The sequence below is a fragment of the Osmia bicornis genome, chromosome 3, assembly GCF_907164935.1.
Source record: "Osmia bicornis bicornis chromosome 3, iOsmBic2.1, whole genome shotgun sequence".
NCBI lineage: Eukaryota > Metazoa > Arthropoda > Insecta > Hymenoptera > Megachilidae > Osmia > Osmia bicornis.
Genome location: NC_060218.1, coordinates 9,764,028 through 9,782,063, shown reverse-complemented (window position 1 = coordinate 9,782,063; position 18,036 = coordinate 9,764,028). Strand labels below are relative to the sequence as shown.

The following is an 18,036-nucleotide window of genomic DNA, read 5'->3' as shown; positions in this document are numbered from 1 at the left end:
AAAAAGATCGCGAAAGTGTTAACTGGTTATCGTCACGAATCGATCAGCGATACCTAAAACAACATCGCCGTTCGATCGTCGAATTATTGATCGCTTGCCGATCGCCGGACGGAACCGGTCCACTTTCAATTTTCTCGCCCATTTTCTATCCGCAAGGTCGATAGTGCGATGTCGTGATCAATATTTCTAAGGTACTATTCACAATATCGACGGGAACGGACCGTAGACGGAACGTAAACGGACAGACAGTGTCGATTAGAATAAAATTCAAAGATTAAACGTCTACAACCTAAATAAGTACTGATGATACCGAGATCGGAGCGTAAACGGTCCGTAGACGGAGCATAAGCGGATCGTAAGCGGGCCGTATACGAGCCGTAAACGTAACGTAAGCGTATCATGAGCGGTCCGACTATATAAATTTGGGATTATCTATAATGTCAACGCCTACAATTTAAATAGGGGAATAATAATTGATCGAACCGAGATCGTAACGTAAACGGACCGTAAACAGATCGTAAGAGTGCCGTAAGCGTACCGTAAGCGTGCCGTAAACGTAGAAAAAATGTATACCAGGCCTAATTCTCGCAAAGATGGACGACGTTTATCTGTCGACAGTAGAATCTAAAATCTTCTCGCGTAGAAATAAAACTCGAAGCTCGAGGGCAGCTCGCAGCTTCTTTCAATCTCGACGGAACGATGCTTTAAGCCTCGGAACCGCACAGTCCATCCTCCCTAACGATCATTCATCCTTTCTCACCCTCGATCCCGAAATGAAAGAATACAGACACCGAAGGAAAGAGAGCACTCTGGCTGTAGGTAGCCGTAGAGACGTGGTATGGGGTTTATAGGAGACGGTCAGAAAAAGCGAAGAAAAGAGATGAAAATTAAAAAGAAGAAGCAGAAGGAGCAGCGGCACTAGCAGCAGCAGCAGCAGCAGCAGCAGCAGGAGAAAGAGAAGGAGAGTAGAAACTCTCGTAAAATCGATTCGACCCGTGAGAGAGAGAGAGAGACCACCAAAGAGATAGCGCGAGTGCTTCTCCTTCAAAGACTGGGGATCGTAGACGTGCGCTGCTGGATCGGTCGCGAACAAAGTCTCGCATTGTGTTGCGAGATCGCAGCCCTCCGCTGCTGGGAATGGTTAAGTGATAATAATAACAGTACGAATTTTTGGAATAGTTTATACCTACGGGAAGCAGCGGTCTTATGGGGACGAAGAACAAGAAGAAGAAGGTGGAGGAAGAGTCAGCAACGAAGATCAGAGTACGACTGAGAGGAGGCGAATGAGGTGGATGGAAGAAGAACGCGTGGAGAATGAAAGAATGAAAGAATGAAAGAAGGCAAAGAAAGGAAGAAGAAAAGTAACCGCGGAGGGGAACAGCCACTCTCTCTCTGTGCTCTTATACACGGTCGATGAGAATGTTCGGTGGGGGTGGTCGTGATGGAGTCGCGAGGGGAGCAAAGGGTGCGAGGGTGGCTCGGCGAAGAAGGAGCGGGTTAAGGGACGACGACGACGAAGAAGAAGAAGAAGAAGAGGAGGAAGAAGAAGAAGAAGGGGAAAACGGTACCGACGAACGAGAAGAAGACGACTACTCCTCTGCGTCGAGGATCGGACGTGGATGGAAGGAAGAGGAAGAAACGTCCGTGCGGAGAACTCGCGAGCCACGCCAGGGACGAGCAAGGGGAAGGAAGGTCTCAGGAGGAACGCGTGAGAGAGAAACGCAAGAGAGAAGAGAAGGAAGAGGATGTGGAAGAGGGACGGTGAGAGAGAAGAGCGAAGGGAGAGGCAAGTGAAGCCAAGTGAAGTGAAGTGGGGCCGCGGGACGGACGCAGTGGCATTGACCCCGTATAGTAAGTAAGGTAATGTGAACAGCTAGCACGCCTCTCATCTCTCTCTCTTTCTCTCCACCTTTTCGTCTCCTCTCTTTCTCATCGTCTCGTTCTTCCTACGAACAGCGTTCTCCGTTTCTCTCTTCTCTCGCTCGCGGCCAAAGGGTTCCCATCGGATATTGTTCGGTCGGTACAGGAGGGTGACCTCAGGGTGGACAGCGACCTCGACAGCACCTTCTATCGACTCGCTCCTACGGAGTCATCATCGCCGCGAAACGCTAATCGCGATGCAAACCTATGCCTGGATGGGTTGCAAATGAATTCTCTCCCATTTTCACCAAATTATTAACGATCGAATAAATTACTCGGTACTTTTGGAACAGGTGAATATACCTTTGGTCGAAAGTTTAGAACCAATTAAACCCTTGTCGTAGAAAATCGTGTCACGCAACTTACAGGTCAAATATATTTTTGGCTGGTACTTTTAGTATGGTAGAATTTTCAGTTTAATTCTAATCATAATTTTCTCAGTCAAAGATCCTTGAACTCTATGTATGCATATTTCATTTTCCTAGATTTGTTTTAAAATTGAAGCAACGAATAGTTAGCTCCGGCTGACTCAACTATCGAACAAATCACAGGCGAAGGGGTTAAACGAACGAACACTTTGATGTTGCATATTCTGCACAGTCCCATGGGCTGCTGCAATTTTATTCGTTCGAAAGTGTTCTAACTTATGAATGGCACGGTGCATATATCGTTAGAATGCAGTCGAGAAAGGGAACATAATGAAGCCAACAATGGTATCCTCCTTCGCTTAAGAAGGATGTTATTATCCATCAAATATACACAACGTTGCCTGTATTCGTTGCTACCCACTCGAGGTTCAAGCGAGACACTGGGGACCGTATCCGATCCTCGTTGACGCCAACGAAAGATCGCGTGAAGTCATCGATAAAGTCACCGTGTCGACTTCGATTCGACCTTCTTCGTTCGCTCGTTAGCCGCGGTAGAACGACGTTTCGTGGTATTCAATTACTACGGCGTTACACGCCGCTTTCGACCCTTCGAATACGCTTTCCTTGCCGAAAGGATCACGCGGATCGATCGAGCCACCAATGGTCTCCATTATATTTCAGCTTCTTCCTGGAAATGGATTTCGAAGGCTGCGCCTGCTGGAAACTGTACGTAGAACGCAACAACAGCTATCGCGGTCTCCTTCAATCAGGAAAAGGATTCCCACGGGATATTGTTCGCTAGGTGGATATAGGCGGTCGACCTTTAAGCTATTCAGTGACCTCGCCAGCTCCTGACGTTCGATCCTCAGGTCTCCCTCCTGTTACCTTGCTACGCGCACCAGCCTACAGAATCTCAATTTCTCAATTATTCCTCCACACTTGCTTGATTTTACATTCTATACAGTACCGAGGGAAAAGAAATGTAATTTTTATTTTAATTTCTCCATGGAAATTAGTAGCGCCATTTCAATTTTTAATTAAATTAAATTAAATATATAAAATCTGTCTTTGGTTCATAGTTTCAGTAATATTTCTCTAGCAAGAAACTAACGATTCGTGTACCTGTGATATATCTAAGGCTTATCACGCGGTGGCTCGTTATCAGGTTCGATAGCGGGCGAAACGCGACCTCGCGAAAGAACGCGACGCGACGCCGGCTGCGAGAGTTGCGTCGCGTTCCGCGCGCGTGCATATACCCACCGCGCCGCCACGTATCCGCTCGATGCAGAGATGTCTTTACGAGCGAATGATGCATGCGTTCACGTGAGCACCGATGCGCATACCAGGAAGAATCTCGATGCGTAGTGCCGTGGAGAGCGTGGTTCGGGCTACTTGAGCACACTCGCGCGAGCGTGGGTGGGTACCGTGAGACCCCGAATAGAGGGAAGCATGGAAACCTTACCAACGATCCTTCCGACACGAATAATCTGAAAAATTATCAATTTGCAAATAAGCTTCGATATTATTATCCTACTGTCGGAAGAGCTTTTGAAGAAATTTTATTATTTCTTTGATTTTTTATAATTAGTATATAATTATAATTTATTCATTTCTCTATCGAGCTATATCTACCTTCATTTCTCTATATCATAATGCACTACTTTTAGCAATTTCATTCCCGAACCGTTGGTAATTCCTTATCTCGAGCTAACGACGCTCGAGATATTGGTAATCAGTTTCCAGAACTGATTACGTATCTTGGAGAAAGCAGTTGCTCGAAACGTAGCAAGATTGTTTTAGAAGGTACTGTTTCTGATTCGGCTAAATGAAAAAGCTTTGCATCGAATTAGCTATTTTGAAATTATTTAAATTCCTTATAAATTTCGTTACCATCCGGATGGTTGGCCACCATCGACGTTTCCGCTTACGGAAGAAGTCGTGTCGCGTATGCAGGACGTTTCCCACCGCGACATAGACATCGGTTCTCACGGGGAACACGCGTCTTCGCACGGTCCTGACGCGCGTACACGCGTGACTCCGCTCGAAACCTTCGACGCGTATATGTACAAGCGGATCAATCGTTCTTTTTTGCAAACCGTGTTGCACTTTCACTTGGTTTCCTGTCGAAGGCGCGTCTAATATTCGCTATTGTTTCACACCGACCTCGACGATGTTACCCTGGTCGAACGATTCGCCAGTTCGAACACCAATCAATTCGAGCCTCTAATGTTCTAAGACGTAACGTCTATTATGTAAGGGTCGATTGATTGCGCAATTTGCACGCGTGCCGTTTCCTAAGATAACGATTCGGTAATTGTTTCGTGGGTCGACTTTGATTTTGCTTCGAGCTTCTTGAGAATTGAAATTCAAATAATCATTTTTGATTTCAAGTTTTTATATTAATGTTTCTTTTATTCTTTTTTTTTCGGTAGACGGCAATTACGTCGGTGATTTTAAACACCTCTCGTAAACAGCATGTTTGTACCGTAAAACGTTCGTTTGCTCGAATTTCGAAGAAAAACAACGAGACGCGATAAGCGGTTGATCGTGGATAAGAGACGAACGGGAACGTTTCGTAGCATTTGCAATAATCCTGAAACGCTTTAAACCTGCATAATATACGACCGTCTTAAAGCAAACTGTACAACAAAGAACTCGACTCGGCTGTGTTTTTATGCAACAATATCTTTCGGGAAACAACGCTTTACCGTACGACCGATCGAATCGATTATTTTCAAAACCGCCTGCCATTTGTAGAGGACAAAAGTCACTCTAATCGAGTACGATCGAAGGAATCCAACGGGATTTAGAACTTAATGCTTGGAATAAATATATCGTGACTTATTATGATAATGCTGGAATGCGTTGTGATTTTGTAAAAGGATATTTCTTAACATTTTGCACGACACTTGTTGCAAAATTTAGAAAGTTTTGAATTTTGCATTTTATTACATCCTTAATGTCCTAAAGTGTATACACGTAATATTTTATTGTAATTTCTATGATCAAAAGTGTTTTAATTTGAACAAAATAATACATTTTTTACATCTAGGAATGAATGAACGAAGTAGCAGAGGTTACACGATTATTGTGAAAGAAATCAGCCGACAAATAATACTCTTCTGTTGCTAAAACAATGCCTTTCATAAAGGAACACCTGTCGTTCGTGATCAGACTGCTATTTTCTAAACTTCGTACCACCTGTTGATTACAAAAATCCTTTTAATTGGAGCCAGTCGTGGAATATTTTCCACTTACTTTATAACGTAATATTCACATTAATTTCACATTAATGAAAAATTTCATTAACCCGGTAATTAATTATCTAATGAGATACTATGAAAAATTAATTTTTCCATCTATTTTCTCAATTTCTTATTTTGAACTACTATCGTAACTTTAGTAATACAAGTCTTCCTGTCTATTCATTTCTTAATTATTTCACTAATTTTCTCTGCAAATAACCATAGCATCAGTCATCGATGACCTCAATAGGATTCAAAGTGTTAATTATTCTTCTAATTCCAACTTTCTTAGTCCAAACTGTTGAAAAATGGAATCTTCTAATTATTTCAAGGAGAGTTTCTTCAAAAGCCTAATTTTAACCAATATGATCCATTGAAAGGTATACCACCTTTATTAGAAAATCTAACATTGCTTTTTAGAACTCGAACGTTTCTCAAACGTTGTTTCTAATTCTTTTTTCGTTCTTCTTAGAAGCGAGAGCATCGATTGTCGCAACGCGTCACGATTGCCATTTCTGGCGTGTTGCGATACGCGGACGTATTAGTCATAGTTACTGCATACCGCACAGAAAATTGAGACATCCGGCAAGGACGGCCACAGGCTACTCGAGTTAGAAATTTAAAGAACAGCCGCGGCTATGCAAATGCGTAACGCGCTTGCGCTCGAGCGGATACGCGCGTACTAGCCAGGCCAAGCTTGTGCAACCTTGACGATCGAGAATGTGTTTGACCTCCTCGTTGCGGATAATCCTGCTCCTCGCCACCTGGTTAATGCCTCCCGTGTCCTTAAAATCATCGCTTTTCTTATTTTCCCTTTCTTCCCTCATTTGTCCACCTGTCTCAACACACCCAAAGTTGCAAGGAAAAATCGACACTTTATAATCAATAAATTTGTCATTGAAGAATAAGAAAAAAAAAGCAATAATAATATCAAACAAGAATCTACATTACTGCTGATTCATAGAATGGAATCATCTTCTACAAAATTTATATCTTATTTTTGGTACCATAGTTTTGACAATGGTACGTAACTGTGACTCGACACCGAAAGGGTTAACGGTTCGACGTCCTAAACACTCGGCATCTCTTGACCCGACGCGTCGATAGGTTAACGCGATCTCGATCAGAAAGAAAAAGGAAATGGTGGTCACCACGGGTCCATACAGATACGTAGAGTCCCGAAAAGAATCGACGCCTGTGTCACGTGGCACGAGTTCTCAGTCTCTCCCTGTCTCTCCCCCATGATCCCGAACCGGAGGAGCCACCCGACTTCTTGAGGTCGAGGAATTTAATAACGGACGAGGTCGAGCCGAGTCGAATCCAGTCGACTCGACTCGACTCGACTCGACTCGACTCGGCTCGAGTCCAGTCGAGTCGCGCACGCACTCGAAAAAGAGAGCCACCAGCCCGGACAGCGCACTGGTCACCAGAGAGGAGAGAAGGTTGCGCTCATTCATAGGAATTTTACAGGTTGTCAGGCAGGTTTGACCGGCCTTTGTCATGGAAGTAACTCCGTCGAGAGCGACCGCGGGCCCCGTATTTGTTCGTTTAGGATGGCGACGAATCACCGATGAATTTAGACGCGCGCCTCTTATACCTGCGCATTAGCAGGCACACCAAACAGCATATCGTTAGAGATTCAAAAGATCAACATGAAACAAGAAAAATGAAATAAAAAATATTTCATTTCAATGATTCCTATAGAACAGAGCGAAAAGCTTCATTGTCCGTAGCGTACTCGCTCGCTCCTCCCGTGCCGGCGCGATCGAGCATGTTCGACAGATTTTTGCCGTGAAAGTGGCACGCGGCAGCGGAATCACTAAACAGGTATTTAGCGCACCGGCGAGTAATCAGGATGAATTCGGTCGCGAATGTGTTTCAACTTTCAAAATGCACCCGCCAGAGGAGCGGGTCGCCGATGGCTTGGAAATAGGAAGTGTGCGTTCGGCAGCGCGCGAATACGCGACTGCACCTCCTAGAACCGTCTGAACCGACGTGAACCGAGGCGAACCGTTCGAACGGACCAACGGAACCAACAACGTGTTGATTCGCCTTTCCTGCGGGCCACTTGGAACGGATGATAAACGGGGAAGAAACTTACAAGTATATCTGGAAGATCAAACAACTCGCTAATTGCTAATGATAAATATTAATAAACATCCTTCGAACGAGGAAAATGATTTTCAATTAATACTTCTTTCAGCGAGAACGAATCTCTTAAGAGGAAACGCTATGCTGAACGTTTTCGAACTTTGAAATATGATCATTTAAACGGCGAAGAGGTTCGAACGACTCCGGAATTGACCCTTAAAGGAACTTTGTTCGGTTAGGTAGTCAGGTTATAATAGATTCTATCGACTCGGAGCTATAAAAGTCGTGGGGAAACATTCGAAGAAAGAAAGTCGGTCCTTAGGAACATATACCTACTCTTCGGGACCTGAACCCGTGAAAAAGAAGGCGTAAAAAAAAAATGCAACAGAGTAGCTTCTCTGCGGTGGACAATAGAAATTTCGGTAGCTTAATGATTTATAAATATAAATAATTAGAATCGATGCATTTCCTTTTTTTCTTGACATCGAAGCTCGTTGATATTTTGAAATTTCAAATTTCAAATTTAACCTGACAATGAAATTTTATGTTACTCTCGTTTTGGCGGGAATTTTAATTTAATGTCGGCGCGTCTTTAAGATCGTCCATCGGATGACCTCGAAATCATCGATCGGCTGGTCGAGCTTAGAATCAGGCGTGAATCTGTTCGTTTCGTAGGTGAACACGTGGAAATGTAGGTGTGTAGAGACACGGTAGAGCACCGATATATCCCGTGCACCGGTCGCGGACGACTCGTGAACCGCCTCTTTTATCCGGGGCGCAATTGAGTCAACGGCCTTTCGAAAGAAGTAACGGTATACGATTATTACTCCTACCGAGTCTATACTCACGAAACTGAAACATTCGCGGGCGTGCGCGAGCGCGCTTCAGCGAGCAAGTACTTTACCTACACACATCTCGCTATGTGTTTCCAAGTCTCCTTTATCACGGCTGTGGGCTCTGGCTATGGTTTTACAGACACGCTGACAGATCGACGCCTTTTAAAAGATTCCAGAAAGGAAACGAGACGAACCTGCTTCGCGAATCATTCTCGTCGATCGTCTTTCGCTTTTATTGAAATCGAATGGAACTCGATGATACGTTCAACGTCATTAAATTCTTTTATTGCTTGGCCCAACTTGTGCATAAGACACAATTATTGCAATATTAACCAGTGCAATGAACATCTTGTTTCTTTGATCGAGTTTGCATTTTCTTAAAGAAAACTTTTTCATCTTCCTCGTCGATCATTTTTCCCTTTTATTGAACTCGGTGATACATTCAACATTACTACATTTTTTCTATATTCCACCTTATAGATTGGCCCAATTTATGCATAGGGCACAATTATTTATTATATAAATATAAAATATTAACTAATGCAATGAACATCCTATTCCAAAAATAAATTTCTTCAATCAAATTTGCATTTTCTTAGGAAGAAATTTCTAAAGAAACCTTCTTCCTTCTTCCTTTCGGTTGCAAATAAAGAATCCTCCTAAAAGGGTCCTTTGCTTTCTGATAACGACCAGAGGACCGATTCCTTGAACAGTTTTTATGAACCATCAATGATGCACATGATTATGTTTTTAGTATGATACGCGGTTACTAATTGTACGGAGAAGGGAGAGCGAAGCGTTTATTGGCTGTCGTTTCGATTGTAAGTGGGAACATTTCACGAGACGATTATGTTTTTAGCACGGTACGTAGTTATTGATTTATAGCGCCGGGGAAACGTTTTATGAAGCACGGTATCGAGAATCAGTGGAAGGATTGTCGAGTTGGTATTGTTGGTATGGAATCGTACTGTTCAGAATGTTTTTTTATGGACTACCAGCGTTGATCGTGATTAATTGCAGGAACATGAGAACTGTGTTTACCTCGTACTACCGAGAGAGAATCATTTCTTTATTTTTTTTTTCAAAGATTACGGCACCGCTGTAACAATTCGTGGGAAGATCGTACCGAAGCTTTTGTATGATTTATTGTTATTAACGATGAGATTTTTATTACAAACTGAATGTACAGTGTTTAGAAGGAAAGTTTTATGAACCCGTCAATGTCAATTTCTATTTCTACTATATTTTCTATGTTATTAATATTAAAAGGACGCTGTGAAATTTATAGATGAAGCTTTGAATAAAAACTTTTTCTCGGTATCTAATCACGTCGCTTTATTCTGATTAGAGAAATCGGTAATTGGCGAGGATCCCGCGTGAAAATATCCTACAGTACGATTCAAAATTGAGAAAATTGAAGAGAATTCTGAGTAATATTGATATTATAATTTTGCAAGATTGCAAATGGAAAATTTTAATTACAAAATAAAATTATTGTAATTAGATGGAAATCGGTAATTAGCGAAAATCTCACGTGAAAATATCATACAAAATGATTCAAAATTAAGAAAATATTAATTTTGCAAGGTGGCAAGTGGAAAATTTAAATTACAGAATAAAAAATTATTGTAATTAGATAGAAATCGGTAATTGGCGAAGATCCCACGCAAAAATACCCCAAGTATGATTAAAAACTAAGAAAATTTTAATTATATTAATTTTACAAGGTGGCAAGTGGAAAATTTAAATTACAGAATAAAAAATTATTGTAATTAGATGGAAATCGGTAATTGGCGAATATCCCACGTGAAAATACCCTACAGTATGATTCAAAACTAAAAAAATTAAAGAAAATTTTAAGTGATATTAATATTATATTAATTTTGCAAGTTGACAAGTGGAAAATTTAAATTACATAATAAAATTATTGTAATTAGAATAATTGCAAATTAGAATGGTTTAATTAATTTCTAATTACATTTTAGTTCCCGAAAGGAGGCGTCAAGAATCCTCTCTCTATTCGAAGAGAGCAGACGTGAAACAATCTTGAAAATGACGGTCGGACTCGCAACGCGGAAACTGTTATTCACCGATTTCAATCGTACATACGCGTTTAACCGATTCGCGGAGTGAAACGCAACGCACAGGCCAGTCGCTAATATTCCATCTTGACGAGGAGTAAATGACTTCAGCTTGGAATGTATACTATCTAGGACATAACGCCGCGCCGATATTCGCCGCGGTTCAACGTTGGCTATCGCGAAAAACCTTATGGTATTTCGCTATCTTCGTCGGCTCTCTCGCGTTCCATCGTTCAAACGTATGTATTCCTTGACTCATGCTCGTGTCAATGCGTTCCGCGTCCTCGCGAAATTGATAAACGAATCCGCGACCAATTCGCCTAATTGATACTTGAAGAAGAACCTTGTTCTGCATACTGAATGAATTTCTAAAATAAATTTCTAAAAAAAAAACCTGATACCAAAAACTTTAAGTCTATTTTTTTCATACAGAATTAATTATTGCTCCATTTGCATCATTACTTTACCCTATATTCTGTATGAAACGTAATTAACATTTAGTAATTAAGTTTTCAAAATGAATTATATTGAAAAAGAAGCGCGATACAAAATAATTTCTGTTTATACTTTTTTATCTATTTTTTCATACAGAATCTATAATCAAGTTTGTACTATCACTTTGCACGATACTCTGTATATTTCCACGAGAAAAAAAAGGAACGGTTACTTTCAACGACTACCAGAAGTTAAATGAAGAAATCGATTTGGAGAACAATCAGAAGGATCAACGAGCGTAATTGTGGGAGTAGTTTCGTATTCTTGGCACGTTCAAGCGTCTCGAAGTTTCTTTTCTAGATTCTTTGACCGCGAAAGGCCCCCGGTAAACTCGTTTCTCTTGTCTCTAGCAGGCGCGAATGCATGCTCTCTAATTTTACAATTATCGAGAGAACCGTAAGCTGCTCTCTGCTCGCGCGACCGATATTAACGCGAGTTGCGAAAGGGTCGTAAACTAGGTTCGCAAGGAAAATGGTATCTCGCTTTTTTTTTTTTCTTTTTTCGTTTTCTCCGACTTGAATACTCATCGAAAGGTTGACGATCGGATATCAAAGGATCGGGCTATTGTTATCCTAGTTGAGCGTTCATAGAGATCGGCTTGTTACTCGATGACCACGGGCAAGCGTACAGCGAAAGGGGAAATGCTCTCTAACTGTGCGGAAAAAAAGAGAAATCGACGCCCAGATGGGAGATCGATGTCCTATAAAGAGAAATATCTGCACCTCGATGAGCATCGTCAACTGACACTTTCCATCCTCGGTCAGTGATACCATTCATTTTTAAGCACGTCTGAGAAATTTCATATTAAATTAAGAATTTTCACGTTGTATGTTATTAAAAATGTAATAATATACTTTCTATAATAAAAGGAATTTCATTTTAACCTGCTAGCTGTGAAAGTTATTATCAAAAATCCACCCTGGAGGGCGGAATTAAAATCAGACCAAATGACATTGTTTTTACATTTCACTGCAATTTCATATTTTTAAACTAAATTGTACATTTTTTCAATTGACGAATATACTCGTCAAAAACATTTCATTTGCGTTTTTTACGTGACGTATATATTCGTCAAACTCAATTTAACAGGTTAAGTGTAGTTTTAATTCTATCCTTGCGACCATAATAATTCAAATGCAAATTTTTCTATAGGATGCGGACATTTCAAATTCCCCTAAACAGTCTTAAATCCACATTTACAATTATTGCTCAATTTTCTACCTGTTATCGAACGATTCCCGTTGGCGTTTCATCTTTCGGGTATCGTTACGATTCTTTATTCGCCGGATAAAACGTGATTTTCGACGATTCGAGGGACAAGGAGCGTGTTGAATGAACTCTGGCGATCCTGAGAGTCCCTTAGCTCGAGTCCCCGGAGCTTGCCACGACGAGACGAGGAACGCATTCCACGAGGTCGTCCGCCGACGATCTGCATTCGCAGAAAAGGACGAAGAAGCCGAGGAAGCGAGCAAAACGAATTAGCATCCCGATCGTCCGCACAGTTTTCTACCTTCTCTTTCTCTTTATCATCCGGTTCTCATTGCATTTCTCTCTCGCTCGTTGTCCCTCGGTGCGCTTGTACCCGACTCCTTCTTCTTCCGACTCCGAACAGCGTACGCACTTTCTTACGCGCGTGCACAAACAACGAGCGAGGCTGCGCCACACCAGGCGTACTCCACACACGGCTAACCACATAAATCACCGATCCGTTCGATGGTTCGCCAACGACTCCTATAGATGGTAATAATACGCTCCAGTCCAGATACGTCGCCACGTCGATTTAAATGGCGCGCGCTTCTCTCTCCTATAAATCGACCCATAATAGTTGTTTAAATATATTTAAAAAAAAAATTCCAATAATACTAATGTGTTACTACAAAAATTACACCCTATATTGTTCAAAAATATTAGAAAAATATTTGGAATTCGTATAGATTCGTTAGGTTTCCACGAAAATGATCTATGAACATTTTTGCAGAATTATACGGCTCTATAAAATTTGTTATTCAAGGAAAATTGTTTCCAAGTCTATGGTTATTTCTAATGCGTGTTAGATTTGAACAAGTTTTACCGTCCTATGACCGATTGAATAATATATTAGATCTATACTGTGTACGCGTACGCAGTGATTACAGTAAGCGTATCGGCGAGTCTAAAGTGCACTAACTCGTGTCGTTTAGTTTCCTTTGAAATCAGCAGATAATTCGCTGGGAAAATAAGGAAACATTTAATTGATGCTTCTCAATGCGAACGATGATCGATCAATTTTCATACCGTCAATGGTGATTCTAATTAACATTGATATTATGATCATTTCCGAGGTGTCGAGAGGAAAGTTGAAATTGGAAAATAAATTAATGAAGTTTTCATCGAGATCGTTACGTTTCAAAATAAAAAGCGACTCGATCGTCGTCGTCGTCGGCCCGATACGCGAATTACAAAAAGCACGGAATATTACATACATCGCAGTATAAACATAAAAATTTTCCAAGAAGGAACTCCATCGACAAGCAAGAGGTCGGACGCGAGCCAGTGTGCGCAGCCCAACGTATCTTTAGCCGACACATTCTTCATGCCCGCGTTACGTCTCTCTTCCTTCTAGATAGAATTCTATTTTTAAATTGAACGCAATAAAGTTTAACGCCATGCGCAGCGTTATCGTTCCCTGCGTTTCGTGCGTTTTCGCTCGTGTTCGAATAGAAATCATCGACAATATTTTCCTTTTATCCTACCCGAGTATCTGTCGTCGATGCCGTCCTCTGCTCTCCGACCCGGAAGTCATACGGGAAAAGGACAAATCGACGGGGCACACACGGTGTTTCTGCCCACGCGCGGGCACGCGTGAGCGCGAACGATACCGCGGCTTGAAGAGTGAGCAATTGACTGTCATGGGGGTCACCGCTGACCGACGTCATAAATCCATACCCGATAGAAACAAATATTAAAGTTACGTGATTAGAAAATTAGAAATTGCACTGTGACACTGAATTTCCTATCGCGACTTCGATGTAATGGCGTCGAATTTTTTTATATTTTAACACCAAGGCTTTGGATAATATGAAAATCGAATGTTACGCCAATGAATATATAGAAATGAAAATATTATACAATCGTGGTACAGTTTCAAGGCATGTCTCTTGAAATTCAATTTATTTATCTCTACGGAACCCAACGTTCCGAGGATTCCTCTGCAACAGCCGCGAAAAGGTGGAGGAAACAATCGTATGATATATTAGAACAACCACGAGCCTATGGGTCGTCCTGCAACAGCAATTTTCCCATACAATACACGCGACTATTCCATGCACAAGCGTGTTTAAATCTCTCGTATATGGTAAAACGTAGCGGCTAAAACACATTGGAAGATCTTCGGAATAATACGTGCGTACACCTACACGTACGTTCTAAGTAGACGAATGCCTCTGCACGGGACAGGTCAAATACATATAAATGTCAAGATTCACCTATGTCCCTCTCTGCCCCTTGCAACGTCCCTAAGCCACTCACACATTCAATTTACCTGGACGTCTCGAGTAAAGGGACACGTACTCATGGATACGTACTTTCCACCTATGTACATTGCTCCTCTCCCGAGAGAGTATTCCGCTCTTCGTGTTTATGTACCTGTCTCCCTTTCTCACCTGTTCCGCGTACTCTTTTCTTCCCGCATCGCCTCGCACTGTACCATACATCGCGCTCGAACGATTCGCGAGCGAGACGCGTGGTGGGAGAAGATACCCCCACTCCTCCACGTGCTGCGCAGTACGACTGCGTACGAACCGAAATATGTACGAACTTAAGTTCGGACTTATTGTTAGTTCAGTGGGAAAATCGAATCGACCGTTTAATCGCTAATTTTGCTAATAAAGTATTTTCTATTAGCAAAATTATTTATAATAAATTAATAATTTCTCAAGTATTATAGCAATTCTTATATAATGACTTAACTATGCATCTTACCAAAATCCTACCAGTGTTGGTATTGCATTATACATATAATTATTACTATGTACCTTACCAATTATCCCAAAGCACTTTAACCATTCAATTCAAGTAGCGACAATTAGCAATAATCATCGACGCTCGGGCCCGACCTGTGCTGCCAAGAGATTTCGACCTTCGAGTTCCGTCGCAAGTGGGGGCACGTTCTCTTGGCTCTCTATTGCACTCGAATCGCACGAGTTTAACATACGCGTGCATCTGGGTAGTGGTACGTCGACAGGAACGGACTGTTCGGCCCGTTAGGTAGTGGTTTTCCTGCGGTTCTTCCACGGAACACGGTCCACGTGCACGTACATGTAAGCCCGCTGGGTGTGAGAGCGGTGTAGGTGGCTCTCCTAGAAGGAGGACGAGGAGGAGGGGTCGCTGACGTTCCAGCCTGACGCCAGGGCGACCTGCGATCAAACGTAGCGAACCGAGGGTGAGGACGGAACGTCTTGACATTGGCCACGTATTTCTGCGTCACCGTTTGCATTCGTAAACTGCGATCGGTCAAAATTCTTCAAGGATGGGATTCAGAAAGTCACGGTCAAACGTTGCACGTTTGATTTTTTTTAGAATTTAATTCAGGTGACTGTTGCTCGGACCAGGATGAAGGATGAAGAAGACTATTTTAATATTTTATATTAATTAACATATTTGTTGGATCGGGACCATAATTTGTAGCCTGGATTGTAAAGTCTTCGACTAATTTAATTACGAATAAAAATTATGAATTATGAACACAATTTAAATACATAACTCGAGCGACGAAAACTAGCCAAATAAGAAACTCTTCCGCCATAATTACATACTATTATTATATAAAACCGTGCGAGTAGAGTGATAGTGAAAGCACTATCCGTCTCATTGTTCAACGATTCGCCATACCAATAAACGAACAATAAAAGAAAGCCATTACGTAAAAAATATACCATTACGTGCAACTCTTTCGCAAACTCTAGCCTCATCCTTCAGTTTCACCGCCATCCTCCCACTCGTCAACTTTCATTTCAAATTCTGCTCGATCAAACTGACCCAACCATCTCTTCCTACAATAATTCCATTCCAGCATAAAATCTTGATTAAATATATTACAAAAATACCCAGTTAATTAATAATCACTCGTTAGTGAAATTCTGGAAGACAACCCATGTCACACTCGTCTTCAAAACAACAAAATAAACATACCATAATTTATAAATCATTCTCCTTAAAGGGTTAAAGCAACACGTGTTTGTTTTTTTTTTAATTTTTTTACCAAATGATCCTCGTTCAATATCCTGAAGCCAGTGTACGACCTCGAGAAGCCGAAGAATCGCGCTTACCTGTATATCGTTGGCCGGGAAACGCGTTTAATAATTTCCGATTGGAAAAACGAGCCGCGTACGGCAGACTGGCACTATTTGTAGAATCGTAAAGGCAGGATGTTTTCCAGGGTCGTTGTTCGTTGTCTCAGGTAATACGATCCCCGTTGTAAGACGCATGCTGTTGCACGGCCGCTTCATCATATGGCTTTTCTCGGTTCGGTCCCGAAGGCTCGCCGGGAATCCTCCGTGTCCCGGCCACGAATATTATATTGTAATATTTATCGCCGTGAACGGCGAACGACGGCATATATTATGACCGTCGAATGGAGCCAGCCCGGTGACGTGCCAAGCTGACGGCGGCGGGACGACCTGCGAACACACAACCACCATCGGGGTTCTTTACATTCCATTCGACCAGAACACACGCCACTTCCCCGCTTATTACCGAAGAGCTAATATTTTGTAATCATATTCATGCAAATAATTTAAATAAATGAATTAGTTGGTTCTTCGTTGAAACATTTGATTGGTTCTTTCAATTAGAAGCCAGTCGGTTTGTATTAAGAATATCGATAAAGCGATTATATAACTATTTTTATTAAACTTTGAGCTTTAAATTGATGTGCCATAAATTATGTCATCGAATCGTGTCAGACTTTCCACGCTCCACATCTTCAAATTTGTTGCACTAATTAATCGAATGTATCCGAACGAAATCTAGGAAGAATAAATGAAAAGAAGGAAGAATAAGTTTCTGAAGGAGGCCAGAATCTCACGAGCTTCTGTTGCTTATATCTGGAACACAACGGCGTTCCTCTTTCTTTCTTTCTTCTTTTACATTTCACCCAAACTTCCTCGAATCGCAGTTACATAAAGCATGCTGAAACGGTCCTTAGCATAATCCACTGCAAGCTTATCAAAACCCATCAACGAGCAAACCTCTCCACGCCACTAACGAGTTGTTTTTATTTTTAGTTCGAAACCACCGTGGCAGAGATACCAAGAGCATCCTGTCTGTGTGTGTGTACACGTAGCTCATCCAACAGCGGATTTATCTCTTACGCTCCACCCGCGCACCCACGTCACACGGTAATGCAATAATTGACCTTTTCGCTGGGTCGATGGAGAGGAAGGCAAAAACGGGTCGACACTGGAGACAACTATTTCGAGCCTGCGTTTGTGCCGCAACCCATGGAGATCCGTGCGTGAAAAAATTGTGGAATTAACCCCTTTTTAATACTACTTCAAATTTGTTTTAATTTCTCCCCATAGTTATTCGATTATGCTCACCCTCGGACGGCGGACCATGGAGAGAGCTCAAATTTTAATTTCATTTCGTATTTCACGTCATTTGCATTTTCCAAATTTTACACTGGTCCTTTTGAAATTATTTTTCTAATATATGAAACCCTTTCGTTTAAAAAATTATAAATTCTCGCGTGTGTCTCGTAAGTTTGGGTTATTACTGACCCAGACTTCGCTATTCAAGGACTACCAGTGTACCTAATGACCTTTAAATTACAGAGCCAAATTTTTGCTAAATTAGATTAAGCTCATTAACAGCTGTCTGAAGTATTTCTTCCAAAAATCAATTTCAACCCTCGTGCAACCGTCCACCAAAAAAATTCCGATCTTCGCGACAGACCTCAAAGGAGAACGAAAAAAGGGACGTACGCAAAGGATAATACGAATAGAGGTTTTCCCAGACTTTC

At 41.6% G+C, this 18,036-nt stretch overlaps 2 protein-coding genes across 3 annotated transcripts in view; one reads left to right on the top strand and one right to left on the bottom strand.

The window, feature by feature from the left end:
• The window catches only part of LOC114874312 (N-acetylneuraminate lyase B-like), a 64,157-nt gene extending 53,236 nt beyond the window's left edge, over positions 1-10,921 (top strand). Inside the window, exon 9 of the mRNA XM_029183490.2 lies at positions 10,446-10,921. The gene's annotated coding sequence lies outside the window, so the exon portion shown is untranslated. The remainder of the gene's footprint in view (positions 1-10,445) is intronic.
• Positions 1-18,036, bottom strand: part of LOC114874308 (centrosomal protein of 290 kDa-like) — a 141,699-nt gene that overhangs the window by 14,070 nt on the left and 109,593 nt on the right. The window contains exon 24 of one of the 2 annotated variants that reach the window (XR_003789090.2): positions 16,343-16,693. The gene's annotated coding sequence lies outside the window, so the exon portion shown is untranslated. Of the gene's footprint in view, positions 1-15,689; positions 16,694-18,036 lie in introns of those variants that run through there. The other variant, XM_046285237.1, reaches the window with a different exon arrangement.